Genomic DNA, 10,445 nt, shown 5'->3' on the forward strand with positions numbered 1-10,445 from the left:
GAGGTCAAGTAAAAAAAATCATTGTGTGGGGAACTTGGTGGTCTTGGGTCTGGTAATGATTTATTTGATAATTTCTCTACCATTCTCTCTTATCTTTTACTGGAAGGAAGTCCCTCTTAGTCATGTGTTAAGCTTCCTGGATTGATCTTGTCATTTTCTTATACTTTCTCTCCTCTTTTCCTACCTTCTGGGAGATTTCCTGGATGTTATAACGCTTTCACTCATTTTTATTTTGGCAAATTGCATTTTTAATTTCTCAATCTCTCTGTTGGTTATAGCATCCCGTTCTTGCTTCACAGATGTAGGGTCTTCCCTCCTCTCCCTGCAGAAGTAAATGTGGAGCAAAGCTTTCTTCTTACCTCCCCGTCTCCTCCACGCCCCTTTACATTGGAGGCTCTCAGATGTGGGCTCACACTGACGTTCCCCAAGCGACTTGAGCTCCAGGTGCAGAGCAAGGTCACCGGCAGCTGGGCTCCACTCAGGACGGCCACCAGAGGGTGTCCTGTGGCTGTTTTCTTGACCCCCAACTACTTTCCTCTCAACAAGACTCCTCAACCTATTGGGGTGTGTGGAGGGTTCCCAGGGGCCCAAGAGCCCAGCTGTGAAATCCTCCCCCTTCAGCCTGTCCCTGCCCTTCCCTGCGTCCTCTTCTCTGGACACTCCCCAGGCTCTGAATGGTGGTGTCTGACCCACTGTGCCACGTCACTGCTCCCGCCCGTGTTCAGCTTCGTGTGGTGGGTGGGAGGTTGCTGACTCGGCGTGGTTTCTGAAGTTTGTGTTTCTGTTCTTTTCCTTGTAGTTCTGTGGACTTTTCGGAGACAAGGGCAGAAGGTCCTTTTTCCGCCATCTTGTTTTGCCTTTATAAACAATACAAATTTTAAAAATACATAAAAGCAATCCATGTCTGTGATTTAAAGAAAAATATAGGCGTGTCTGTAAGGGTAAAAGCCTCCCTGGAGAGGAAGAATGGCTGGCCTCTGCCAGTTGGCTCCCAGATTTTACAAATGTTTGGTGCATATGGAAGTATGTGTGTAAGTTTCTCTTCTATTAAACACGGATGGATCATACTGTATGCATTGTTTTGTGTCCGACTTTTTTTCTGCTTTTAAGCACCACTATCTTGAAAGTTCCCTCTTGAGGATTAGCTGTATAGCACCAAAGTCTTCATTCTTGAGAGATTTGAGGGCTCCTTGCAGACAAGCCCCGATTGTAAAGGCGGTGGGTGCAGACAAAGCATCTGGTGCTCTGCGGCAAACGCAGGCTGCCCTCGGGGCATGCTTCCCTGGACACTGCCCGAACCCTTCCTCCAGCGACAGCCTCTCGTTCCACTCGTAAGTAGCTCTGTATAACCGCCTAGAGACAGTGCTCCAAAAATTGTCATGGAAGGAATTCTGTTCCACAGGGAAATCTAGAGACTTGTGGTTTGGGAAACCATGTTCTGAAGCCAGGATGTGTCAGGCAGTCATTCACCTGAATCCTGCACGATGGGGAAGGCGAGCGGAGGTCCCAGGGCAGCTGTGGACGAAGACTGCTTTTCGGGGCAAGGACAGTTGCACATGTAGGTTATTTGGCCACTTCAGAGTTTTGGTGGAGTGGAGTAAAAATAAGCACATGTGTTGGGTTTTTTTTTTTTTTATCCTCCTAGGCTTTTCATTATAAATCAATATTGTTTTCCTTAGGGTCAGCCACTAAGTAAAAAAGCAATAGTGATTATTTTCAGAATTTGTTTAGTGTAAAGCAGTTTGGCTTTAGGACTTTGTCTGGTTTTGGTCTGGACATGGATTTAGTGTTTATTTGTGCAATATTTGGAATTCACCATCAGCACAAAATGTTTTATGATAAGACACTGTGAAAGCTGGGTGCAGATAGCCATGTGAAATTTAACCTGGACTTCTAATTGAAGAAAATATTCAAAAGCTCAACTTTCATCATATAGTCTTGTTTCATAATGATCACCTGTCTACACTGCTATGGCTCCACCGTTCATTTTTTTACAAGCAGAAATTCCTTGCTCAGAGATAAAAATTTCCCAGTGGGGACTATTGGGGAGGTCAAATCAGGTTGATTGAGGCCATGCCCAGCTCAGAGTTGAGTAGAGACTAAGATATGCTTCTGGTCTGAGTGCTCCAATCTGAATTTTGTGATACAAACCACATGCAGAAATAAATGGTATTTTATTATAAAAATAAAATTTAAAAAATAAATAAAAAGTAAGAAATAAATGTAGACACAGCCCCCTGGGAGGCTCCTCAGTGCTGTTCTCTCGCCTGGCATTCCTCCTCCTCCCTGGGCTGTGGGGCTGGACACTTATCAGAGGGAACATTTGTGGTTAATGCAGCCGGGAAACACAGGAAAGGGACTCGAGAAAGGGGGTGACTTTGCTACATCTTGGCCTACGGCTTACCTTTCTTCTTTTTCTTTTTGGTGGAAAGGTTTTTCGTTTACTAAACAAGAAGTTAATTTAAATCTTTGATAGCCTTTTCCCAGAAACCAAAATATGAGAGTGAAAAAGGGAACGGCTTTCTCACACTCTATAGCCTAACGCTCAAATAGAAGTTTCTTGTGAGTTTGGATCCTCACGTTTGCTGTGATCATGGACCATGGATAGCCCCCTAGGCTTCCTCAGGAAAATGCTGTTTCACAGCCGGGCACAGTGGTTTTAAACAGTGGAGCCCGAGGTTGACCTGGGTGCTCGCTGGTTAACACTACTGACTGATTTCAGGCCGTGAGCCGCAGGGGTCATCAGGCCTGGGCTGGGGCGCTCACCAGGCCGAGGGGCACTGCCACTCCCATCGCGTGCCTGGTGCGCTGCCGCTGACGGGACAGGACTGGTTTCCTGTTCTACCAGTGCCGCAGCCGTTCTGTACGCACACTTTATTTACCAGATTTCATTGTCTTCCACTGACCACAGCCCTTAGAGTTAATGTAGGAGATGGTTAATGATATGTATATAGAAAGTAACGTAAAGCATCCCTATTTCATTTTGGTTTCTGAACATGAAATGGGATACAATTTTCCTTATTGATGTTTTAATCAAATCAACCAGATTAAGTATTTTAGAGGAGAAATGACTGTCAGACAAACTAGTTACTTTGATAATGTTGTATTACTGGCCTAAAGTTTCATTATTTTTCCAAAAGCATAGACATAAATCCAGAATTCGGCTGCCTTTCCTTTGTTCCCAGTGTTATATTCCTGTGATGGTGTTCCTTGAGTTTGGTAGGAATAAATGAATGTGTTAGTCACTGTGTGAACTCCTCAGATAAACCAGGGCTGTGAGCCCCCCAGGCCATCCTGGGCGCTGTGTGTCCCAGCCTGCCTTCTGGTCAGGCTGCCACTGCTGCACCCTGACTATAGAAGCAATGCCTGGAGCACTCGAGTCACAGGCTTCCCTTCTTATAGGAAAAGTGATGGTGATATTGTTGTAATTAGCTGGTTATTAATAATAGAAAAGGACCAAAGGGAAGGCCAGACATTAGAGACATGTCATGTGGGCAGCTTTACCGGGAAGCTGCAATTTCACACTCCCCAGGGAACCACCGGCCATTCCCCACAGATCACTGGGGAAGGGGTCCAATAAAGGGAGATGGGCCCATGTGCAGTAAAGTTGGGGTGACCAAGGGAAGGTACTAGTCAATCAAACCTGAAAACAAAGATCATTGGCCAGAATGAGCAGGGCCACTGTAAACCCACAAAAATTTGGGAATACATAATCCCCTAAACAAAGGAATTCTCTCTCTTGTTGCTCTGGGTTCATGGGCTCTCTTGTTCCTGCTTCCTTGTATTCACCCGTGTTTTCTCATAGCCATGTGGCCCTGCGGACCCCACATGCAGGACTGATGGACCGCAGCTGGGAGTATGCATTAAGCTGGCCTGATGCAGTATTAGACTGTGAAGACATGGAATGAAACTCTGGACACTGGCTTTTATTTCAGCTCTATTAAAAGCAAAATGGGCCCAGCCAGCATGTCTCCGTGGTTGAGTGTCGACCTTTGAACCAGGAGGTCACAGTTGGATTCCTGATCAGGACACATGCCCAGGTTGTGGGCTCAATCCCCAGTAGGAGGCAGCAGATCAATGAATCTCTCATCATTGATGTTTCTATCTCTCTCTCTCTCTCTCCCTTCCTCTCTGAAATCAATAAAAATATATGTTTTTTAAAAAAAGCAAAATGGGACTTCTTCTGTGGTGGGACTGAGGAAAATGGGACCTTGGAAACTCAAGGATTTAATTACATGCAAACAAAAATCATCAGTTCTCCCTTCAAAGTCTCAGAAAATTCTTTTTTTGCAAGAATTCCTCTCCCCACTGGTAACAATGGCACCAAATATTCTTTGAAGAGTCTTCCACCCATTTGTTATTGGAACCAACTATTAAAGCTGTATCTGATTTGAGCTTCTAAAGATCGGGTGACTGCCTCCAGCGTTTCTGTCCTCATGTTTAGGAAGGGCTGAGCATGCTTTGATACAGCAGTTATCTGCTGGGTGTCTCTATTAAAGGTTTGTGTTTTTTTGTACAGTCTTCCCTAGTAGATCTCTACTTATGGCTGAGCCTGAGGGAATGACCAATACATTAAGAACAGATATTCAGAGGTTCTGTTACAACTTCAGTATCTAAAGAAGAGGCAGGATTATTCTGGTGACTGTGGCAGCTACGGAGAGTGCCCTTTGCGAAGCAACCCCAGGCTCGCAGGTGTGAGGAGTAAACCTGGGCAGATCAGGTGGCCACTCAGCTGTTGTTTCATCTGTAAAATGCAGACGCTGATGACCACCTCAGAGGACTGAGCCAGACAAGGCTGTGGAGCCTCAGCGTGGGCTTGTGGCCCCGTCTGGTCACTCCCATCAGATCGGTCGGGTCCACTGTGCTGACTGCTGGTGCTGGTGCTGGTGCTGGCCCTGGCCCACCCCTGGGCTGTGGAGTCCCTGGAGGGACTACTGGCAGGGCTGGAATCGGAAACAATAGGCTTCATTGATGGAACTACTTTTCAGTGAGGGTGCGTTTTGTTTTTCCTAAAACTTGTATATCGCTAGAAAGAGTTAACTGTCAACACTAAAAAAGGAGGCAGCTGGTTAAGAATGTGATGAGCACTCAGTACTGACTGCATTCCAGCCTTGACTTCTCATCAGGTCTGTGCTGTGTCCCGCTGTCCCAGGGCGGTGTGCTCAGGGCAGAGGCCAGCAAACCACAGCATGTGAGCTAAAGGTGGTTTCTGTGTTTTTTAAAGGGTTGTGACTATTCCCTCCCCCTCTCCATACAGAGGAGTATGCGACAGAGACTGTAAGAGGCCCACAAGCCTGAAGTATTTACTCCCTGGCCCTTTAGAGAAAGTTGCTGTAAAGGTCCCATTAAATCTCTCAATCAGCATAAATTAAACTAAATTTGGTTTCTTCCACCGACTTCTTTCCTTTCCCCATTTCTCATTAGTGCTACTTCCACCTCCCTAATACACACCTTTGTCATTTGACATCTTCCTCTTGCTCTCTCTGTAGCCATTTGGAAACCCAACATTCCTATGGAGGGTCTCAGGTCAATTCTGTCTTCTCACTGTACCTGTCCCAGGCGGCTTCAGGTGCTTCCCGCCTGGGGCAGACAGCTTCCAAGATCCCCCCCAAAACCAGGCTGCCTCCTGGTGACCACGTCCTCACACGGTCTCCACAGAGCAGGCTGAACTGTGGGTCAGCGGGACACGGCACACTGCTCCACGATGGTGTGTGACTTCCCAGGCCAGGCCATGAACACAGTGCAGCCTGCACCTTGCTCCGGCTGGCATCGCTGCCCTGGGGCAGCCGGCTAGCACTCTGCGAGAACTCGGGAAGAGCCTGCCCAGAGGGGCAGGGAGGGGGCCATCCTGGAGGCCGTCCTTTGCCCCAGCGAAGCCTCCAACTCCCGGCAGCTGCAGCTGCCATCTTCATTGCAGCCTCCTGAGACCCAGGCCGGGACCACCAGCTGAAGCTGCTCCTGAGGTGCTGACCCCCAGAAACCCGTGAGATAATGTTTATTGTTTAAGGCCATGGAGTTTTGGGGTAATTTGTTAACAGCAATAGATAACTAACACTTCACCTTATACTAAACTTGTACAATCACCTTCTAACTGCTCCCATTCATTCTGTTCGACTTCTTATCAAATTGCTCAGAAATAATCCTATCATAACCTCCCTTGATTAAAAAGTTAGAGAGGTTCCTCATTCTTTTTTGGCGAAAGTCAAAACCAAGGCCTAGAGGGTGGGGAGAGATTAACCAAAGAACTTGTATGCATATATGCATAACCCCTGGACACAGACAATAATAGTGTGATGGTAAAAAAAAAAAATAGTGTGGTGAAGGCCTGGGGCGGGGAGGGGAGTGGGTTCAGGCTAGAATGGGTCAATGGGGAAAAAAGGAGACATCTGTAATGTTTTCAACAATAAAGATTAAAAAACAAAAACCAACAACCAAGGCATTGGCCTCAATTATTCCAATACAGGTGGTCATCAGATTGTGCTTTGGGAAATACTAGGCCCTCCTCCTCCTCTGACCCCATCTTAAAATCTACTTCCACGAAGCTGCACTTGAAGCTGACCCCAGATCACAGCATTTACTATAAATTCCTAGAGGTTCATATTTCCTGGGCTTCTTTTTAACTGTTCACGTATGTATTTGACCAATTTAAGGTTCTTTAGGCGCCAAGATGAGCTGTTACTGTGCATGCACCGTTCATTAAATGCTTTGGTGACTTGAGGACTCGGCTCAGAACCATAGCCGCCAGCAGGAAAGCAGCTGACAACACAGCAGGTGGGAGAGCAGCAGGGAAGTGGGGAGACCTCAGGTTTGACGTTGGGCTAGTGGTTTGACCTTGAGCAAACGATGCCCTAGCTATTCCTGTTTCTCACCTGTAAAGGAGGAAATTAACATTACCTACTGCGGAGTTAGTATTAATGGAGATAATGTGGCTGAGGGTGCTTAGCACAGTATCTGATGTAGGTAAGTGCTTGATAACTGGTAGCTATTATTATTTTGCATCGCTGGCTGGCTCCCTGATGTGGTTTCTTGGGGATCCTGAAATCTGGGCATAACAGTATGTATTTGACCGATTTAAGGTTCTTTAGGCACCAAGATTAGCTGTTACTTTGCATGCACCGTTCATTAAATGCTTTGGTGACTTGAGGACTCGGCTCAGAACCATAGCCGCTAGCAGGAAAGCTGCTGACGATGCAGCAGGTGGGAGAGCAGCAGGGAAGTGGGGAGACCTCAGGTTTGACGTTGGGCTAGTGGTTTGACCTTGAGCAAACGATGCCCTAGCTATTCCTGTTTCTCACCTGTAAAGGAGGAAATTAACATTACCTACTGCGGAGTTAGTATTAATGGAGATAATGTGGCTGAGGGTGCTTAGCACAGTATCTGATGTAGGTAAGTGCTTGATAACTGGTAGCTATTATTAGCTACTGAAAATTACCAAAATAGTTTCTAAATTATGTATTAATAACAACACACAGCACAGAATACCTAATATAATAAAGCTTGTCTTCATATCTCTTCTTATTTTCTTTTATTAATGTATTAATATGACAAATTTGAAATAGTTTAATACTTCAGTCTGGTTAGCACATACATTTTAATCAAAATCCTATGATTACTAGTAAGAGTTAATTACCATACTCTAAACATAGTAAAAGTTAATGAGTAGGAACTCAGTACTGATAAATATACCCTCTACATTTATGTAGCAGCTTCAATTATAGATCTCTAAGGTTCTCCGATGGTCGCCAACCAGTGGTCCGTGAGGTCCGAAAGGTTGGCGACCACTGTTCTAATTAGCTACTTTAATTTCTTCCCACCCACCCACCAAGAACTAGTATGCATGTATGCATAACCCATGGACACAGACGATGGTGTGGTGAAGGCCGGGGGTGGGTGGGGGGGGGTGGGCTAGAAGGGGACAATAGGCAAAAAGGAGACATCTGTAATACTTTCAACAATAAAGACTGTTAAAAATCAGCTACTTTAGGGCTGTAGTGATTTCTTGGTTTAGAATTGTATTCCTGACATAAAGGAAAAACACAGGGCTTCACATGTCATTTCTGCTAACAGACAACACACTACATCAGTTGTCCTAAAAACATCTTCATGGTTCCATTTTTATATTTATTCTCATTTCTACATTGAACTTGCTTTCATTCATTAATTCACTCCACAGACATTTACTGAGCACCTGTTACATGCCAGGTATTTTTCCAGAAACTGGGGATGTGGCAGTGAGGAAATCTGACAAAGATCCCCATCTTCACGGGACAATGTAATAGGCTGTGAGGTGCTAACTGCAACAGAGAAAAAGGAAATGCAGAGGGAGTAAGGAGTAGGGAGCTTGCAGAGAGGTGTGAGAATTAAGATGCTATTTAAGGCAGTCACTTGGAAGGGAGAGTAGGCACATTCCACATAGCCCATGAGGCAGGGCCAGGGAGCAATCCATGGGAGTAAATTACAGGAGGGCTGAACTTCTCCACTGTTAGACCTGCGCAATGATGGAGCTTTGCCTACAATGAGCACCTGCCTGGTCCCGGACATGTTTAAGCGGAGCTGGGAGCTTACCGTTGGCTGGAGGTTGGACTGAATGTCTTCTTGGATCACTTTCAGCTCTAAAAGTCAAATTTGGTGGAGAGAGCTCAGGCAGTGATGGGTGTGTGAGTGTAAAGCCAGAGACAAACTTCTTGGCTGGGAATCCCATCATGATCCTGGGAGGCATATCTCCTGGGGACTCTGTGGCAACTATTTCTTAGACCGAGCTGGATGAGGAGTTGTCTGTACTTCTGTTATATGTAGTTGCCCCTCCAGCTAGTTCAGTGATGGCGAACCTATGACACGCGTGTCAGGTTGTCTGTACTTCTGTTATATGTAGTTGCCCTTCCAGCTACTTCAGTGATGGCGAACCTATGACACGCGAACTCATTTTTTTTGGTTGATTTTTCTTTGTTAAATGGCATTTAAATATATAAAATAAATATCAAAAATATAAATCTTTGTTTTACTATGGTTGCAAATATCAAAAAATTTCTATATGTGACACGGCATCAGAGTTAAGTTAGGGTTTTTCAAAATGCTGACACGCCGAGCTCAAAAGGTTCGCCATCACTGAACTTGCTTCTCTTCATATCTCCAATAGGAATACATATCACACTGTGGGAACAAAGACTTGTCAAACCAGACAAGGTCTTTCCATCGCGGGAGGTGAACCAACAGTAACCACATGTTGCTGATGCGAAATGGCTGGTACAAAGGGGTTTCTGTCTGTGTAATATATGTCAACTCATCTTTGTGCGGTTTTTAATTTTGGGAAATGGACTCCGTTTCTTTATAGCAATTAGTAAAATTTAATTTGCCTCCCCAAGTTTCAAATAAATGTAGTATATTTTGCACTTTTTCTTGTGTTCATGTAATAGACATAATCAGGTTTGTCATCACAGCAGACATACTATTTAGAAAAAGAGTTGTCTTAGAGACCACCTTGTCCAACACTCTTGCTTCAAAATGGAGACTGAAGTCCAGAAATGCTATGGAACTTTCCCAATGTCAGGATAGGCCTGCTGCTGCCACACTGGGGTACAGTTTAATGAGAACCAGCTCAGATTCTTGGAACCAGGTACAGTATATCACTCAAGAACCTGCCTCGTGAAAGGCAGAATGAAAGCTCTCGGGGCCTAAAAAGTCCTTTTTGCCAGGGGATACCATTTTGGAACAGAGAGAGACCCCTTTCTTATGATTAAGTTGTGTCTTCCACTGGCTACAGCTGGAGGAAATTGTAGGCTGCCGCAGGAGTCACCTGGAGGTGGGAGTGTCCAGCCATCACACCCAGGGCTTAGTCCCAGTTTCTAGTCTGTGGATCTGAAACAACCTTGAGATTGTGGGAGGATAACCCAAGGGGCTTTTTACCTTGTCATGGTGTCCTCCTTGGTGGGCAAGGTGAACGGTTGTTTTCGCTGGAATGCCTAAGATCAATGTTTCTTCCCTTTAGAAGAAGTTACTCTCTTTTCTGTTTACATGTTTAGATTCTCTACTGCAGTACCCACACTGTTTAGAAGATTTACCTGCGCAGAATCTTGCTGTTCTTTCTCCCATGGTTCCCTCCAGTGTTGATACCGCCTGCTTAGGAACTGGATATTCGTTAGCTCTAGAGAAACCCCCAGGTCCTTTTCGGCATTTCCACTCTTACACATGCTGCTCCTGGGAGGAGTGGGGGGGGGTGACATTTCTCTGTTGTCACCCTAGCAGTAGTCGGCAAACTGCGGCTCGCGAGCCACATGTGGCTCTTTGGCCCCTCGAGTGTGGCTCTTCCACAAAATACCACGTGCGGGCGCGCACGTACAGTGCGATTGAAACTTCGTGGCCCATGCGCAGAAGTCGGTATTGTGTGGAAGAGCCACACTCAAGGGGCCAAAGAGCCGCATGTGGCTCGCGAGCCGCAGTTTGCCGAC

General features: G+C 45.7%; 1 protein-coding gene and 1 long non-coding RNA gene across 2 annotated transcripts in view; one reads left to right on the plus strand and one right to left on the minus strand.

The window, feature by feature from the left end:
• PRELID3A (PRELI domain containing 3A) overlaps positions 1-10,445 on the plus strand; it is a 24,543-nt gene that overhangs the window by 11,670 nt on the left and 2,428 nt on the right. The gene's annotated exons all lie outside the window — the stretch shown is intronic.
• The window catches only part of LOC106726223, a 14,375-nt gene continuing 4,154 nt past the window's right edge, over positions 225-10,445 (minus strand). Inside the window, exon 2 of the long non-coding RNA XR_001362251.1 lies at positions 225-857. This is a non-coding gene — a long non-coding RNA (uncharacterized LOC106726223). The remainder of the gene's footprint in view (positions 858-10,445) is intronic.

The sequence above is a fragment of the Myotis brandtii genome, unplaced genomic scaffold, assembly GCF_000412655.1.
Source record: "Myotis brandtii unplaced genomic scaffold, ASM41265v1 scaffold240, whole genome shotgun sequence".
Lineage (NCBI taxonomy): Eukaryota > Metazoa > Chordata > Mammalia > Chiroptera > Vespertilionidae > Myotis > Myotis brandtii.